General features: G+C 36.8%; 1 protein-coding gene across 2 annotated transcripts in view; it reads left to right on the top strand.

The window, feature by feature from the left end:
• The window catches only part of LOC106878724 (folylpolyglutamate synthase, mitochondrial), a 44,340-nt gene that overhangs the window by 3,155 nt on the left and 34,344 nt on the right, over nucleotides 1–6,841 (top strand). The gene's annotated exons all lie outside the window — the stretch shown is intronic.

The following is a 6,841-nucleotide window of genomic DNA, read 5'->3' as shown; positions in this document are numbered from 1 at the left end:
GTTGTTAAAAAAAAAACAAATCCTGTGAACTTTCCTACAGTCCTCTCCCCACCCCTTCGGAAAACATTTTCCCCACAAATTTCTTTATAATCGTAATCTATGCTGTTTGAAATTTCATCAAAAGATATCCTTTTTCCTGAAAGTTATGAGAGGAAATAAAATGGATTGTGTGAATTTTCCGATAGTTCTCTCCCCACCTCTTCAGAAAAAATTTTCCCTAGAAATTTCTTTAAAATCGTAATTTGTGCCATTTGAACGGTATTTCAATAAAATTTCATAAATGTACATCCATTTTCCTGAAAGTTATGAGGGAAAAATCAGATCTTGTGAATTTTCTGAAAGTCGTCTCCCAACCCCCACACGTGGGAAAAAAAAACATCCTTTTCCATCTCAAGAAATTTCCTATGGGGTATGAGAAGCCTAATCCAAAACTCTGCCCCAAAATATTCTTGCATTGTCATTAGATTTCAATAAGCATTGTCACTTGATACTCTTACTTGTGGGAAAAGTATGAATGTTATAGCTCCTATTATCATTTCACTAAGAAATTGATTTGTTTTTATCATAGCTCTGATTATAGTTGCCATTACATTAATGTTTACGCTCTGAGTTCAAATTCTGCTGAGGTCCACTCTGTCTTTTATGATTCCGGGGTCAATAATATAAGTATCAGTTGATTACTGGGTCATTGTAATTATTTTACCTTTCCTCAAATACCTGGCCTTGTGCCAAAATTTGAAATTATTACATTAATGTTTAAAATATGAAAGTTAAATATCAGATAAAGCAATTGTCACTTTTGTTTAAAAATGTAATTTTTTAAATATTCTCATTCGAGAATTGAGATTTAGTTCCTTGTAAATATTAGTCTTGTATTTTTTATTTTATTTTCTTCATCTGATATTTCATACTACTTGCCAAATTACCCCTCAGGATAACAACAAAAATCCTTTCACACAACAAGGCAGCCTATAGGGGCTCCACAAACTCTTGACAACTTCAGATCTAATTCAGAGATGAAGCTGGAAGTGGAGGGGTCATAAGGCCACCTGTTGGAATATGCAGAGACTGAATAAACTATTATATTTTCAGGAGTTTTGGCATATTGGATAATGATGTCAGCATAAACCCAGCCAATGAATTTATTGTATTTTGCGACATGAAAGTTGAGAAATTGTTGCTGTGGTTATCATGGAGTTAAATGAAATCAGCTCCTTACACAAAGCTATTTCATTGCATAGCAATTGCAAGTATAATACATATTATAAAACATTTGATATTAACAAAGACTTCAAAAGTAACTAGTAGCAATTTCTTTTGAAAATGGACAAAATTTGGCACTGTGGTGTTATCAAGTACTTACAGAAAAAGGGTTTAGTCACCAAGGTCATTCATGCTGACACAGACGCTACATTAGAGGATGATGCTCTGGCTTTATCAACAGTGGGCAGCTGAATTTTGGAGGAGAAGGGAGAGTCAGGAAGATTGCCCAAGATCTGGATGTCCTGCAACTGCCACCACTGAGGCAAGTATTGATCGTAGTCACCTCATGGTGATGAATGACAGGTGATTGACTATAAACCAAATAACCAATGCTGTTAGCATTCCCTGTGAGAGAGTTGAGAATATTCTACACAATGAAAATGGCATGATAATGATTTCTGTTCAGTGTGGGTCATTTCTGACACCTGGTTAAAAGCGCACCAGGCTGAGCACATCATGGGAAAAGTTGACGTTGTTTGAAGCAGGTCCAGCTGGTTTCCTTGAAGTTTCCTAACCCAGGATGAGTGTTGGATCCATCATTTTGAACCAGAGACAAAGAGACAATCCTTGTAGTGGAAACACACCTCCCCACCTGCTCCAAATAAGGCCAAGGTCGTTTCATCTGCAGGAAAGGGGATGACCTCAGTTTCTTGAGATGCAAAAGACATTGTGTTTGCTGACTATCTTCAAAAGGGCTTCACCATCAATGGAGGGTACAATGCCAACTTGTTGAGGCAGTTATGAAAGGCTACAAATGAAAACTGACAAAAGAGGTCTTATTTCATCAGAACATTGCTCCAGCTCACAAGTTCTTGATTCCAGTGGCTGGTGTATGTAGCTGTGACTTTGAACTTCCTATTCTCCTGATTTGGCAATATCTGATTATCATCTGTTCCCCAACATGAAAAAGCACTTGGCTGGGAACCAGTATTGCAGTAATGATGATGTCATATCTTCTGTTGATGACTTTTTTGACCAACAAGACAACACAAAAAATGTTACTGTATTGAATCATACCAACAGCTATTAATCTTAACACTGCTTATATATATAATTTCATGAAAATACACAAACAAAATGTCAAAGTTTATGTGTGTGTGTGTGTGTGTGCACGCACAAACATAAAGGATGTCAAATCTATTATACTCCTATACTTTTGGCTCAATTCCCTCATTCCATACCCATATGCATCACATGTGATGAAAAACAATTTGAAGAACAAGAGCCCTATATTTTGTGTCTTCTAAAAGGATCTAGGTATCAGTAGCACAGTTCAGTACAATCAGTTTTGCTAAAATATTTTATTTAGGTTACCTAGTAAATAGAAAAAAGAATTACCACATATCAAGAATCATCTGTAAAACATTTTCTACTTTAACCCCGCATCTCATGGCCTTTTGACATTACAAGCTATCAAATAGCAAATTCAAATTGCTGGTATTTACCAGTATCTAAAACAAAGGATAATGATGATGCAATAGCATTTTTGAAAACATTCAAATTGTTTTTACATTGAATGTGATGCATATGGCCTTGGAATGAGTGAATCAAGCCAAAAGTGTAGGGATATAATATATTTGATATCCTTGTATGTTTTGTATATATGTATATATATATATATATATATATATATATATATATATATATATATATATATAGCTGCTGATCTCTCACTATGACATTACACACAGTTACCACCACATGCACAGTGTTGTCAGTGTTGGCAGCTCGCCTCACCGAGGTGTCAGTTGATGCCCGTGAGGGCACTTGGCTTTCCTAACGCCTTAGCCCTGCTATTGCCTGTGGTAATGCTGTGAGCATGCTGGCTTGTTTCAGTAGGTTCCGTTGAACTTTGTGGTGTGCAACCAGTTGCTGTAATAAAAAAAATTCCTCACAAATGGTTTCAGTACAGTTTTAGCAGAGAGATTTGGAAGAATTAGAAGAAAGTTCTCTGGTAATTTTCTTTCATGTAAATAAATATTTATGTTAATTTATGAATTTGCCAGTAAAATCTTATAAAGTGACAATTTTCTAAAAGATGTACATGTTCTATAAAGTCAAACAAGAAGAATCTTTTTATTCTTTTCTGCAACTAGCTTGTTTGTTATCGGTAGTCTGGTCTAATGCTAAGGAAACAAGGTGTAAAACGAGTATGCAGGCATAATGTAGTAAACCGAAAATAAATCTTAATTGAAATTATAATCGCAATGATGATAGGCATTAATGTGGCATGTAAAAGAAGCAAGGGACAGAACTTCGAAATTTCAGTTGCCCGAAAATTAAATTGAAACAGGCAAGATTGATGGAGTCAATCGGATCTTTTATAGGTATGATGTCAACACTGAACACATTACGGTTTTCTTATATCTCCTCAGAAAAGAATTGGAAATGGAAAGTTACCAGACCACAGAATCACTTGATGAGGATATATAATTTTAGTGCCAAAATGATTCACTGATCATGCAACTGAAATAATGACACTTCAAAATTTCCCAAGAGTGCCTTCTGTATGAAGAACATATAGTTAAAAGCAGGTTTGCTAAATGTGGTAAGCTGAAAATCGTCATGCTAGAACTACCTTTTAATATTTGAATTTCAGTTCATTAAAAGGCAACTTTTGGGAAATTTTTCAATGTAAAGGAATGAATTGAAGATCATGTGTGAAGATGCAATAACAATGTCTGGGTTTGAAGAGAGTATAACTATGTATCCATGAGGTACTTAGCCTTCCTTTCATCATTATAGTTCTTGAGTGTATGATGCATGAGTTTTGGATTGATTGTCCATAGGAACTTTCATATCTTAATGACTTCTTGTCACAGAATCTGTCGCAAAGTTGCAGAAAAACTTCCAAAGCTGTAAGCATGAAAGTTAAATAATGTAATTATGCAACAGAGAACATAGTCTTATGTTAAAAAGATGGGTTGGTATGATGATGATGATGGATTTTTATATATGTATGAATGTAGTATATATATGTGTGTGTGTGTATATATATATATATATATATATGTATGTATGTAGTATGTATGAATGTAGTATGTATGAATGTAGTATATATATATATATATATATATATATATATATTTTATATGATTATGATTGACCGTTGACTGAACACTATTCAATTTTTTTTCTCCGTGTTTTTCTCCTTGTCTCCGTATTCTTTCTGTTGAAGAGCGTAGCTCGAAACGTCAAAGACTTTCCGTATTCCCGAGCGTCATACTAATATATACTTTTGTTATTTACACCACCTGTCCTCGTCTGTTGTTATTATTTGTATATTCTCCCATATATATATATATATACCAAAAATTTAAATTCTGGTCATAGAGTTACCAAAAGTTTTGTATCAACGAAAGCCAAAGCTTCGTGGACAGTTTGTCAGACTCCATACAAAGGCAAAAAAATTCAAACTTTTTACCATGCAGACATGAGGAAACGGTCAAATATCAAGATTTAAGGCCTAACATACAAAAACGTTAATGATGACGGGTTATCCCCCCTGGACCATAGGATAAAATAATCCTAACCAACAAACAGCGAGATCCAATTTTCCAGTAGGTAGCGCTTGAAGTGGACACATTTAGAGAAACCTTCTTTACGACTATTAAACACGTCAGGTTTAGTATAATCCTTAATAATTTTGGTTCTCTCCACGACGCAGACTTTGTAACAGCTACGCACATTAATATATGAGCCTGGATGATCTATTATTTTCCAACTAATATCACATAGGGTCCCTTGATCTTTGAGATGCCACATGTAGCGGGTCAGGGACGCGACAAACTGTCTTTCTGGGACTCTGAAGGATGACTGGTGGTTGTGGAAGTAACATTTGAAAGATGTACTAGCCGATTTGATATATTTACAAACTTGGGATGCAGCTATATTCACACTCCTGGTATATCTCTGGTAGGCTCCAAGCCTGGGGATGCTGTTGGTAACACTGTTGCTGACACTGTCGATATGGCACGATGATCTGGGGGTGATATCGCTGTGATTAACATTTCTAGTCATATGGTTGGCAATGTAGCTGCCAGCAATAGTGTGGGTGTGGCTGGTGGTAACATGGTGCAGGACTGGTCATCCCATCTGGGTCAATGATAATTGCTTGGTCATCATCTGTGGTGATGTTACTGGGAACACCAGATATCTCCTCTATGTCACTGGTCCTGGATTGGTCATCATCTCTAGGTGTGGCAATTGTACTGGTGGTAACATATGGTGCAGGGGTGATCACTCTATCGGTGTCGATGATAATGGTTTGTTCATCATCTGTGGCGGTAGTACTGGGGTTGTCGGTTACCTCCTCTGTGTCACTGGTCCCAGACTGGTCATCATCTCTGGCTGTGGCAATTGTACTCATGTGAGACCTGGTTAATCTGCTAATATTGCTGTTGGATGACACATTGCTGGTAATGCAGACAGCAGGTATAGGTGTCACCACAGGTTCTTAGATGACTTCTTCAGCCTTGCATCAGCCTTCTACTGGACAGTTATTATATACCTTGCCAGAGCAACCTGCCTGTTTGTGGATGTTTGTTAAAATGCTTTTCATGTTCGGTGCACAACTAAAAGAGATTCTTAGGTTGTGCTTGTTTAATAATTGCTTGTATCTCTGTGTGCGTGTGAAGTGTTTGTCTATTAATCTAAGGAAAATCCTTCTTATACAAGTCTTGACGTTGAGCGAGAAGGGTGGAACAAACCAAATAATGTTTCTGTGGTGCTTCCTTTTCTGGGTGCTAGGGCCTGAATGTAGATCTGGTCCTTAAACCCACTTGATGGGCAGCGGTGTCAAAGATACCTTGGCTAGAGAATAGATTCGAGATCCTCTTGCTTATACCCTTCACTAGGTTCTTGAAAACTATACTGGGGTAGCAGGAGGCTGTGCTAATATAGGACAGCTTCTTGTTTGGCTTGTGATAGGGCCTGTATATACCAGAGCCCAGATCTAAAGTAACGTCCAAGAAATCTACTGTGGTGAGATTAGTCTCAATGGTGATCTTGAGTCCCATTCAGCATAGGGTGTTAAATAGGTCCTTTCTAAGTCTATTTAGTATGTGCCTATTGGCTCCTCTAGAGATGGTTAGGGTGTCAAAGAGGACCGAAGGAAACCTCTTCCCTAAGATGTCCAGGATGTACAGTCCAATAATATCGCAGACATGTTCACTGTCATATGCTCCCATAGTCACATCAAAGGAACCCTTGGGGTCAGATTGCATGACCCCTGTCGAATCTTTGCTGAATAGCACCATCTTCCTGGCATGTATGATAATGCTAATATCACTATCACTAATATCTGTGAAGCCCTTAGCAAAGGAAAGTGCCTTGATCAACAACTCTTTTGAAATTGATGGATAAAAGTCAATAATGTTGAACTGTGTAAACCTAGCCCTGCCTTTTCCCCGGTTGGCAATAAACTATGAGGTCACATATGTATATAATTTTTTTTCCAATTGTCAAAAAGGTTCATTTCTTAGTTCTTTATTTTTTTTTTAGTTTTTGGAGGTCTTTTATTTATTAGATGAAAGAAAGCGATAACAAGCCTATTTAATAACTACATATATAACACATA

Source organism: Octopus bimaculoides, chromosome 1 (genome assembly GCF_001194135.2).
Source record: "Octopus bimaculoides isolate UCB-OBI-ISO-001 chromosome 1, ASM119413v2, whole genome shotgun sequence".
Lineage (NCBI taxonomy): Eukaryota > Metazoa > Mollusca > Cephalopoda > Octopoda > Octopodidae > Octopus > Octopus bimaculoides.
Note: the sequence above shows the minus strand (reverse complement) of the source record. Positions and strands in the feature narration are given on the sequence as shown.